General features: G+C 36.5%; 1 long non-coding RNA gene across 3 annotated transcripts in view; it reads right to left on the reverse strand.

Annotated features, from left to right (window-relative positions):
* The window catches only part of LOC107757265 (uncharacterized), a 36,271-nt gene that overhangs the window by 19,250 nt on the left and 3,723 nt on the right, over positions 1 to 13,298 (reverse strand). The window lies entirely within an intron of this gene.

Here is a 13,298-nt window from a genome sequence, read left to right on the forward strand (position 1 = left end):
TTGACCCCAAACTTTTGAACAGGACTATATTTACAATATGTGCATACAGGTATGTGTATATATACAATAGTATTATTAAATAATATTTCTTGGTATAATAATATATTAGATGCAGCATAAATAAAAAATGGATCAAAAGAAGCTGACTAAAGCATTCACTGAATCATTTCTAGTGTGAAACTGCAAACTACTCAGCTTGTTTTAATACATCGATAGCCGCTCAGATGTTGTTCAGCATCATGTACATTTGGTATCCACTTGGTGATTCAATATGTTCGGGTATTTGTCACTCTTTTATGAGATTAGACAGCTTATCAAACATTAATAAGTGAATAGCAATTCACAGCTTGCTACAAAAATGATAACACTTGCAAAAAGGCAACAGCACAAAGGGTTAAAGTTGTACAGCGCAAACCCTCTTAGAAAAAGAACAAAAATAAATAAAGAACAAAGGCAAAACAACCAGACCTAGTCAGATGCTAAGGGAGACAATGCATGAAAATAATTGGAGCCCAAGGGGTGATATTTGTTCTCCTGAAATAATAATTACTCTTATGGACTGTGTGCAAACACTTTAACACTAAAATCACATTCCTATCAATAATCATTTCTACAGTGATGTGGTTGGGCTTTCTTTATATATATTATTATTTCTGCACTTGATGCACTTTGCTGCTGTGATTTTTTTCACAAATATCACCTTGCATTTTAATGAGATAATAGAAACAGAACTCTATAGGACTGAACCCTAGGACAACTTCAGTACACTTCACAGTCGAAAGGTGCTCTCCAACCCTGATTGTGTATAATTCTAATCAGAACCTCGCCATCTTATAGATAAGACAGAGTTGCAGATAATGCGTTAAAAAAAAGCCTATCGAGTCTAAAATAAGGCAATTTCTATGTAAATCGGCAATAAAGCAGAACTTTCCTAACTGCTGAGGGCAGTCGCATTATTGACATGCGGGCTTTTCGGAAATTGTTTAACTGCCTGATAGCAGGTATCTCGCCAGATATTTGCTTACCTTTCCTCTTCCATTAATGTTCCCTGTAATATTAAGCCATCTTCCATGCATGCGAACAATCGCCGCTCACTCTTTAGCATCTGATTAGTGGCTGGTAATTCTATCTCCACCAACGACTGCACTGTAAGATTGCCCGCAATATTATGTGCAGGATAAAGCATATTCATCCATCTCGAATTGAACTCTGGGATGCATTATTGATTGACCAGCGAGATTGTTTCAGGAAAATAAGTGCCACTGGGTTATAGTTTAATATGAATGATAATGCACAAGGGCCTTAGTGAACCATCAAAGCTAGGTCTGTTTTCATAGGTAGCAGCGCGCTTCTATTATGAAGCCCGAATCTGACTCATGCTCAGTCTTTGTTTGACGTAAAGTTAAGTTTCCACAACTTTGAAATGAGATGATAAAAGAATTCGGGTGTCAGCGGTTCTCTTATTGTAACTAGGGCTTATATTTCCCTGCAGGCCTCCTAGAGGGATTATGATTATACAGTAGATTAACACTTTTATCTCTATCTGTGAGCAGCGAATTATCGGTAGATGAGGCACAAACCAACGAAACACATTGTATTTGTAGGAACTGCTCACAATATTGTTCTACCCTGTCGACTTTTAACCCCTGAGCTGATCGAACTCGCCTGCAGTGCAAGTCGAAGTAGAAGGAAACCTGATTGGATGAGATAGCCAATGTATTTCTATGTGTGCATGTGCCTGTGAATGACACTGTAAGCTTAAAATGTAAAGGTTAAACCTTTTGAGTGAGAACTAGATGTTATAGTATTAGGCATGTATGTTCTGTGTACCCAGTGAATGCCAGTTAATTCAGAGTCAAGGTGCATGGCCATGTCTCGTGCCCTGCTGAAATTTGTTTTGGGTTTCTAGTGGAAACAAACGTGGTATCATTCATTTAAAAGTCAAACATAGCAGGTGTAAATTTTACAGGGATAGTTTATCCAAAAATGAAAATTCTGACATCAATTACTCACCCTCATATTATTTTGTTTCTTCTGAATGTCTTCTGTCATCCATACAATGAAAGTAAATGGAGACTGGGGCTTTCAAGCTCCAAAAAATGACAAAATGCTCGATAAAAGCACCCAAAATATAAGATGTAGAAGCAATTTTCACTTAGAAATTGCTAGGAACCCATACATATATAAAAAAATAATAAAAATCTACCAATATATTTTTGGCAATTTTTGTATATTTTTTTGTTAATTATATATATTATAATATTATAATTATAATATTATAATTATATATATAAGTAAATTTTTTCTTTTAAAATATATAACACATTTGAATAAAATTTAGCAAGTGACATACAAAAACATTTTTAAATATATTTTGCTATATGAAAGTTGAAATCAAATATATTTTCAAAAATATCGTTTCAAAAATATATTTCATTGAGCTTAACACATTGAATTAAACTTGAAATTGTTAAGTAGAAAAACTGTTTTTACAAGAAAAAAAAGTATTTTCTTGTAAAATGTACACCAATAATCTTTCATTACAACTTTGAAATTTTTTACAGTGTATATTACAAGTCTTCTGAAGCCATATTATAATTTTGTGTGTGGAGTTTTTCACTCCAATCTATCTCAAATCTCATTTTCACTTCCGTACTTCAAACTAAATGTGTATTTCAGCAAATGTCAATCTTATTTCAGTCTCTTTCTGCCCTAAAGATTTAAAATAAGTTATATAGGCCACTTCTATGGTGCTTTTGTGGGTGTTTTGGTCATTTTGAATCTTGACAGCTTCCATCCCCATTCACTTTCATTGTATGGAAAAAAGCAGCTGAGACATTCTACAAAATAACTCTACAGAAGAAAGTCATACAAGTTTCGAATGACACAAGGGTGGTTAAATAACGAAAGTGTTCATTTCTGGGTAAGCTATCACTTTAAGACTGTCATCTGTTCTATAATTACAGTTTTACAATAAAGCACCTAGCATATGGCCTTGAACTATCTGTGTGATCACATGACTGGTCTCAGTATATGCTTAAATAACATTTATTTATTTATTTATTTATTTTTTTCATTTAAAAGGTATAGGACGAAATATAGAAAGATCAAATGCAATAAAAAAAATAACATTTAAATGAATCTACAATGTTTTTTTAGAATCCAAGGGCAGATTACACAACCTGAATATGATATGGTCTCATTCTAATTTCAGTATTTCGTGTCTAGGAGAGTGCTAGAGAGCATTGTTACATCACAGTACATTTCTGTTGTCCAAGTTCGCAAGGCATGTACAGTAGCTGTGGACCGTTAATTTATTCATGGTGTTTTCTTTAAATATTCACACAGTGGCAATCTGTTGAAACTCATTGGCCGTCTCCTGAGCACTGGCCAGAGCGACGCAGAGAAGAGAGAGAGTGAGGGCCCGACGGCAGTTAATTATTAAAAATGTCAAAAATAATCACTAACTCCCTGCAAACCTCCACTGTCATCAAACCTGTAGCATATATCTGAATTCTATTCAGCAGGTCAAAGGCACGGTATGGGAGCCGCTAATAGCAATGCAACAGAAACTCTCACAGATGCGTTGAGCAATGGTTTTGTAAACTGCTACACAGAGGCTCAATAAATGACGGTTAAAACATGACCTCCATCCTACTGACATATGCCGTAACTGAAAACTACTTTCACCTCTATTTTCGCTGCTTTGTGCGTGAGATGTTTCAAGGTGGCCTCATTCGAATCAAGGCTGTCATAGTGCTTGGATAGGAAAGGATGTATAGAATCTTAATAAAACCCTCCACCATGGGCTGCTTTTACATGAAAGACCTTCACATCTGTCCTTTAAATGCCATAGGAGCTTATTTAGCGAAATGATTGTCTCTCTCATTTAAGGCTTTTGTCAGGGCTCTTTGTTAAGGTTTTTGTCCTGTGTAACCTTTTGTACACATCTATTTGCTCTCTGTATATAATTTCCAGTTTCAAGAACATTGAATCAGATTTTTTTTTAACAATGATTTACAGTTTTCCTAGAGAGACAGACAGATAGATCACTAGATGGATTCTAAAAATTTTTCCTAGATATAGATAGACAGACAGACAGACAGACAGACAGATATACAGATAGATAGATAGATAGATAGTAGACAGACTAAAGGATAGACAGACAGATAGGAAGGAGAAGGAGAGACTAAGAAGGAACAATTAAAATATCTGGCTTATATGATGTTTGCTATTCAATCAGTGTGAGAACAGAATCAATCCATGTGTCGTTATATCCAGTTATCTTGTTCAAGTGCATCCACTGAAAGCAAAACTAATGGAATTCTGTGCGGTGGACTGTCTGCCGTTTTCTGATCACTAGAAGATTGCACTATTGACCAAACGTCAGGCGCAGAGAGATGCAATGATTGAATAAAAGAGTATACATAATCGAAGGCTAGAATTCTGCCAGGGTCGCCTTCTGTTGCCTCTCTAACTACACCCTGGGAAATTCTCAAAAATCATTACCCCTCCCATCGCCACAAATACACACACCACACACACACGCTTGCAGCCACACACACTGCTGTCATCCCACCTCTGCTCTCTTGTGATGCTCTCTTGAAATGCTATTTGTTTTTCTCAATAAAAGCAAATTTTATACATGTCTCTCTCGCACACGCCACATCTCTCATTCCAATGCATTTATGCCCTGTTGCTAACAAACTGCTGCTTGGTATCTGTCTGAGGACATGCTATGAAATATTTTGGGCCCATATTAATGTGCTATTACTACAGGAGGACTGAGCTGAAGATGACAGAGAGCCTCGGGATATTTAGATCACTACCAGATTGGTTACCAGAAGGAAAAGTGGGTGTTGACCCCTGGAGACCAATACGATAAAAAACATAACTCACCTAAGGGGAAGGAGGAGGCAGCTAACAGATTAAATTCTGATTAGGGAGAAGATGCCCAGAGGAATTTATTGGTCACTTGAGAGGCTGAGTGATGTTCTACCAGTCTGACAACTGCTTGGAACATGCTAATGACGCTGTTGCATTTATAAATGCAACACAAATGTGGTAAATGGAAAATGTAATCCGTCAAAAAGAGGATTTTTTCCCCTACTGTTCTAAAGTGATCCAAATCTGTCAGAGGTGAAATAAATTACATCTTCTCAGGAAAGGAATGGCTTTTTTAGGGTTCTGCCTTATAGTCTGTATTTTATATTTATTTTGTGAAAATACATTTATAAAATTGTTAAAGGAATAGCACTCAAAAATTAAAGTTTTGTCATTATTTACCTTCCCCCCTTGTCTTTCTAAACCTTCCAAGACTTTCTTTCTAAAGCACAAAAGGGGAAATTTTGTAGATAGTACAGGTTGCTTATTTACATGAAACTGAAATGAAAGGGCACTTCAAAAAGGACACAAAGCAAAATAAAGGTAATCTAAAAGTCATCTTCTTAAGTCGTATTTTTGTGTGAGGAATAGACCAAATTTAAGTAATTATTCACTGATAATCTTCAACTCCAGTGGGCTATTAAGTGCTGTGAAAAAAAATCATTGAATCAGTGTGTTGAACTCAAGAACCGGATCAGTCTAATTCATGAACAAATCATTCAGATCAACTGTATTCATTGAAGAGACTAAAAAAAATGAGAACAATTTCTTCACAAATCAGACATTGTTACATTCCATGACTTATATGTAAATATAATATATAAATACAAAATTATTAATGTAAATTAAATTATATTATATTATAAATAATTACATACTAATACTAATAATAATTAATACACAACATATGTGATAAATCTATGGTATAAATATATAAATATAAATATATAATTAAATAAAAATATATATAGTATATTAATATATAATTAATGTTTTAAATAAATAAAATGCAAAAAAAATATGGTATAAAATTACAGATATAGTATAAATCTATAATTAACTTAAAAATATCTAATGTATATTAATATATAAATAATGTCAATTAAATAATAAAAAATAATTAAATAAAATGCACAACCTACTTTATACATTTATGGTGCTTTGGCATCCTTTTTGAAGCTTGAACAAAAAAATTTAACATTCTTTCAAATTCAAGACAGAAAGAGTAATTTTGGAGCCACAAGTAAATGTGCTTTTTTAAGTATGATGGCAGAACTTTTTTGTTGCACCTGTGCTCTCATAGAAACAGCTCAAGTCCCTCCCTCTCCCACCACTTGTGCATGCAATTATACCTAAATGCACTAAAACGATTGACTGAACCATGTGAAGGGCATTTACTTTTTTGTGAAGCGTGACATAATCTGAGAGGTTTAGATTCCTTTTTATCAGGAGGCCCAGGTAATGATGAAGGCCTGGGATCCATTCAGAATTCTCATTTACAGCTATAGGAGAGGATGGCTCCATCTGTTCCGTGGCAAGGCCCCTTCCAGCAATCTTTGATATCACTGAACACTATTAGCTGAGGAAGAGGCTGGGCTAATGGACCTTTAAGAGCTCATTTATTTGAAGCAATTATTTTGAGGCGACCCTTTTTGGAGTAAAGCATTGCCCTGAGTAAAGATTATGCCATGTTTGGAGGAGAATGCATTTGACTGAAGGACACAAGGAACTGGAGAAGGAGGAAGGAACTCATTTCAGGGAAGCAGACTGGAGACCCCCAAACAAGTGCTCAATGTACTCTGATGTCAACTCAAGGTAGCGGTTTTCAGTACTCACGAGCGCAGGTTTGAACCAATCAGTTTTTAACAGAATGTTGCAATAGTGAGAAAGAAAAACAATCTTGAAAAGGAAGCAACTGAGTCAGCAGTGTTGCCTTTACAGTGGGCCAGGCCTTCACATCAAAATGGAGATTGAAGAACTCAAAGACGCCGATCATATGTCTTCTACTGCACAAAGGCATTGATACGTTGGATGTCCCACTATGGAATAAGTCTTTGTTCTGACTCTAGTTATGTTTACACACTTTAGGGGGAATGTTGTGATGGATAGCTCTCACATACCTTTTAGATTTTTTTTTTTTTTGTATATTATTTATGCTATTGTTTTGAGGAGCTAAAATATTAAATAAAAAAGCCATGAAAAGTATTCTAGAGGGCAAATACTCCATTTATGAGGACTTTTTTTTTCTCAAAAATACACAAAATACACAGAATTTCTATCCATTTGCCAAATATATTAAAACAAATAGTCTGAACAATTACTGCTGTTACCTATAAATCCAACAAAAACAGCTGTGAATAATTAGATAATAAAAGATAATGCAAATAATAATAATAATAAGCCATTATCTACATAACATTAAATAACATTACATAAAAAATTACGTAATTACTGGTCTTTATATTACAGTTTAATTCAATTTAAATATTGTTAAAATATTTCTAAAAATTAAATAAATATAAAACATTATATATACTGTATATATGCAACTTAGTGCAACTTATAACATATACTGTGTGTGTGTGTGTGTTTTATTTAATTTTTTTTATTTACTCTAGTGTGTAGAACCTAATGCATACCATCTAAGCATCGTTAACATTCACATATCTGTCCTGTTAAGAAAGATACTTGAACACATGCCTTAACAATGGAGTTGGCTAAACACCCAGGGTAATTCAGTGAAATAACATGTCCTGATAGCATCTCCTAAAATCCAAAATTATAAGGGCATAACAGACAACAACAAAAGAATTGCATGGCACTATGATTTCAGAAGTGAATCAAAAACTCATGTTGCATGTTTTCTGCAGGAGCTTTTCTTTTTTTGCAACACATTCAGAATCTCAAGAGATCGACTTTCGACTTTTAAAAAATTGCCAGAAAGAACACTTAGTCCCAAGCTGCACATATAAACGTTTCCTTCTCCCTCCCTCATGACCGGGGTGCATTTGAGAATATCACTCACTTATGGGATATGAAAGAACCAAGAGCCGAAAGAACATTTCAGTGGCTTCAATACATGTCATTCCCAAAGTAAAAAGATCAATCAAATCTTTTATGATTACGCCTCTTTCATCAAATGTTTCAATCAACCAAACATAGACAACCTCTGCAATTTACTCTAACCTCACCGGCAAGTACTGCAAGTTTGTGACATACTTTGTATTCTTTTGAAACGGGTACATCCGCTTCTTGCCATCCTTATTTTTTTTTAACCTTAGCTGTATTCTGAGATCAGACAATGAGCAAGTGATGCAATATCGTGGCCTGGCGGACTCAGTAATGTAGTCAACGGTATAAGTCCTACTGCAATTTAAAACTGCTTAGCCGAGCTGAATCCAGATGGGAAATCACTCCCAAACAGTTTTCTCTTATAAGCACTCGTCAGGGCTTAGCCAGGGTGGTGTTCATCTCCGCACAGAGGATGCGCAAATTGCTTTAGTTAAAAAAAAAAAAAATGTAAGGCCTCATGAGCCATTTGATGAGACACCAGCTCATAGGCCTCTGTCTCCTGCCTTCAATTTGGTGGGCCCAATGCTTCAGCTCAGTTGCGCATCCACTTCCATTTTCAATATTGCTTCTCCTATCATGGCGAAAGAGTCCCTGCAAAGAAAGACAGCCTCATATTGGAAAATAATGGGCCTTGAACTACCTGAGCTTTACAGACTCTCTACATTCAACTACGTTTTTGGTGTTTCTTTCTGTTCATCTGCCATTAAAATTTCCTGAAAAAGCCATAGATACATTCATCCCAGTTGTTTTACATGTGATAATTCAGCACGTTTGAAGAAGGTGCACCTTAGACTGGGCTACTGTGAAGATGGCATAAGAGCAATCTGAACTACAATGTGAGAGGAGGGTGTCTGAAACGCCTTTTCATACCCTCCCGAGAATGGCATCCGGTCTGATAGTCGCTGTAGGATTAGTAACTATTCCACCGGGTCCCCTGACATGCAAAGAGAGCAGCCAATTAAAACATGAAGGAGGGGACTTGCAAGCTCCTACACAAAAACACGGAGAGAAATAAAAAAGGAGAAAGGGGTAGCACATGCAAGAGAGAGAGGGAGACGAAGAGACAGGAGTGAGATGTAAAGATTCTCAGTTTGCTTGTACATCAACCCCGTTTTCGTCGCTGTGTACCATATTTTTTTTATACTTTCAACTTACACACTAGAAAAAAGGTTGCAAAGTTAGTCAAGGCTGTATCAGAGAGATTCGCCATCAGGGTCCAAAATATTAGTCAAATAATGACATCTAAAAGCCACTTCCGCTGACTTTCCTTTCAATCTTACTTACATAGCCTTACCTTGAGAGCACTCAATAGCAAGGAAATAAGCATATTGCTTTGACTATGTCTCTTATGTTTTAAGCCTATGAGTTTTGGAATCTGCCAAATTCACAGCCCTTGCTGAAGGTGAAGGTTAATGCTTCTCATTCAAACAACAGAGGTGTAGGTGCTTAGAATGCCACCTATTGGCGTGCAGAAAATGTATTTCATGCCAAGTATGTTTTGAAAAGCTAACCAAAGTGCAAATGCTTCCATTCCCATGGCCAACAAGAGTTGGAACACTTACCGCACTCTATTCCATCTCATTTTTGTAATGAGGCCTTTGTGAGGCCCGTCTGTGCATGCTTTTAGTTCATCCCAGGGACCTCACCTTGTGTGTTTTTGAGTCAATTAGCATTGGGGAAGAGAATGAGCTAGAGGCTAATGGCACTGAACAGAGAGGTGATGTCCTTCAATGTTTAGAATAAAGGGAGAGACTGTACAACGTCAAAGCAGATGGAGGATGGGTCGTCATGTCATTGCCTCTCGTGTGCTGATCATGGTTTAGCTCCCCCTCCTTGAATCATAGGCTTAATTATTTTAAGAAATGGCACAGCGCTGATCTCAGATCAATGTAAAAGGGCAACTTTTACAGTAGCAACACCATGTCATTACACTGACTAATGCATGTGGTTAGTAAAATTGCAGCAAGAGCGCAGGAGAACATCAGTGACATCAATCATCGCTTCATCTTGCCAATTAGTGCTCCCAGATATACACGCAGATGAAAATCAGAGCCTCATCTAACTGGCTGACAGACTCTGAGATCAACCCCGCAGCCTCCAAAACAGCATCAGCAGCGCCAAAACTTTACAACGAGATGTCTGGTTTTGTTCCTGGGCCTCTGGAGTCATTTGTCAGAGAGACAAAGTTGCTTGCATATTTTGATGCCTTTTATTTGCAATCAAGACAAAGCAGACGTGATTAAGACACTTTTGATGGGTCAAAAGGGGACAAATTGCACCGTAGACTCTGTTTTGCATTATTTTAAGCGTTGATACAACAATCAATTTCATTATGAATACAAACTACTCGTTGCCACATTCAGTATACGTGAAGATTTGACAGTTTACCGTCAATGAATGGCAATAAATAAAACGTGAGGTTCAGCGCTCTCATAGTTGTAATTAGTCGGGATTAATTTCAATTAGATTTAAAAATGAAATATAAATCCATCTACTCTTTCAATAAATACTGAAATTGAAGACATGAGCTTTAGGCATGACAGATAGCTTGGTGATTTAAATTTACGGCAGTGACAAAACTGACGCCCAAAGTGGATTAAGAGTTGGTTGTAGTTCACAAATTTTTTAAATAATTGGAGTGTGTAGGAGTTGGAAATTATTTTTTTATTTTTGTTCAATTTGCACTAGTGGTTGTGCTCGAAATAAAATATTTATTTGAGCTTTCAAAGATAAACCTTGAACTGAACTGAAAAAATACCTGAACCTAACACATATGCACCAGTAACTGTACTGCTTCTGAGCAGAATGAACTCCAAAGACAATTATACTGCAATTTACAGCATCTCTTTGGCTATAGTGTGTATACAACAAGTCTTGTTAAAGACTGTTTTGTGTAGTACATAAACTAGAGGCTTCATCACTAGCGAGCCTCCATTTTACTGTCAACTGATGCTCAGTACTGCAATCAGGGATTGTCGGCAAGAGATTAAAAGATATTTTCCTCTTCAGGCGGAGTAAATTGGTTTTGGATTAAGGCTGATTGATTGCCGCAGAGGTATACAGCAGTCTGTTTGAAATGCTTTAAATATCCAGTGCAATGGAATGCAAAAAAAAGTTAATGGTCTAATTAATTTAATGGTCTATTTTGTCTTCAAATTTATGCAACCTTTTAAAAAGCAGCAGTTTATTCTAAACATAATGACTATTAAAATACAAACATTACAAATCAGAAAGGTAGACATGAGCAATAGAATTTCAACATCCATAAAATCATCCTGAATGTGAAAGGTAGTCGCACATTAAAATCATCTAATCTTACTGCAGACCTACCTACTTACAACCAGCCTTCGGGCAGTCAAGGAACGCCCTCATTCTGCAATGGAGTTAAGTTGCACTTAGCTCTCAGACTGGCCTTAACAAATTAATTGCTGGTTGAATTAAATAATCTCCATTGATTCCCAATGCGACAATAGGATAGGCCAGTATATTGTGGTCTGGGTGTTCTTTAACTTCAAAGGTGTCCCCTCGGGCCCATTACTAAAGGTGATTCTCCAGACTTTGCTGAGGAGTCTCTATTATTCGCTCTAGTTGTCTCTCAGCCAAAAACTAAAATTGGTCTACAGGGCAGAGAGAGCAAGGTTGGGAGTACGAAAGTTGTCATTAAAACTAGGCATCCCTTGACCCTAGTTGAGGGTCACCTACCTGAAGCAATTATTGGGTGTCTCTTTAAGGAGAGGCTCTTGTGGTCATTAGTGCAAAGTCACATGTGTCCCTTTGTGTCCACTGGGAGCAGAGAACTAGGCGAGTATGAGGTATTAGATTGAGTGTGACTCTACCAGAGTCAGGGGGTGCTTACTAGATTGTGGAAGTATAGTGTGGGTAACTTAGTTTGGGATTTTGAAAAGTGTTAGGAAAAGATGATGAGATGAGCTGGATGAATATAAAAGGACACTCATGAATCTCAATGGTCCAACAGCCAGTTAAAGAAAGATATAAAACGCCACATGGCAAGGAAACTGGACACTAAACACATGCTATCCACCTTTTTCTTCAACGCGGAAGTAAGCCTATGGGTGAGACTTCCGGTTCATTAGCCGCTATAGGTAAATAACGAGAAGAATAGCAACGTGCAGTAAATGGTAAAACTGTTTGCACTACAAACCAGTGTCTTCATAATTAAGATAATACATTAAAATAATATGATAAGACACACCAACTTTCAATATCAAGCAGCAAAACTTCATCTGGAGGCAGATGAGACCGGAAGCCAGACCCATAGAATTTACAAATGGCCGCGCCCATTTTTACGACAAGAAAAAGGTGGATATGATGACTGCAGACGATGCATAATCAAAACCCTGACTGGTTCTATCTGATCAAAATCATTTTTTTATTTCGATTTTGTTACTGTTTGTTGAACTTTTAACAAGAAAATTGGCTGTGTTTACCAATATAAAGTTATCTGGTTTGGAAGTGACCTCTGAGTAACTACTATTGACAATGGACCTACTTTGTCCGCAAAATTTTGCAGAAATTCTGCTAATGTGACTGAACTTTAAGACTAAAATCACAATTAATACTCCCTATAATCAATGAATGCATTGAATCATTCCTGCTAATAAAAGGCACATTTGCTTATACATCATATAGGCTCTTGAAACAGTGCAAGTTAAGGAAGGAAATTTACAGACTGGACCTGTTTGAATTTTAATCAAACATCTGTAAGACTTGAGTGAGATCACATATTGCCATGTTTTGTGTTCTCGCAAAGCACCGCTGCCTACATGTTCGCGTCACGTTTACACCACAAACTGTGCATGATCTAGAAAAATTTACGCCAATGATTGGCACCAAGCGCGCCCACCCTGGCTTCCTCTTAATTCTCCCTGTGTGATGAAATCATCTTGTCTTTTAAGTGCGTAAGTGTGACATTCACATTTCCCTAAAGTGCTCTGTGTTTTAGCACGGTGGATATCAAAGGCTCATCTTCTTGTGGTTTTGAAAACATGTGGCTGTGTTTCGCCTAACACTCAAAAGGCATTGACTAGTTTTATTGATTGTAAAGGCTCCATTGTGATGGAAGATTTAAATGGAAAGCACAAAACTGACCTCCAAAACTCCAACATGATGTAGAAGCTCAAGTGCCAAATGACAACTAAAAATTCATCATAATAGATATTTAATCACATAAAATATTTAATTGTGGGCACTATGTTACTTGGATTCATACAAAATAATCAAAGCACAATCTGTGAAGGAACTGTTCCTACATACGTCCATTCACATTTGCAAATATCTATAATCTCTATTTTGGTATTATATATACGTATATATATATATAT

The sequence above is a fragment of the Sinocyclocheilus rhinocerous genome, unplaced genomic scaffold (genome assembly GCF_001515625.1).
Source record: "Sinocyclocheilus rhinocerous isolate Xijiao unplaced genomic scaffold, SAMN03320098_v1.1 scaffold1164, whole genome shotgun sequence".
Taxonomy (NCBI): Eukaryota; Metazoa; Chordata; class Actinopteri; order Cypriniformes; family Cyprinidae; genus Sinocyclocheilus; species Sinocyclocheilus rhinocerous.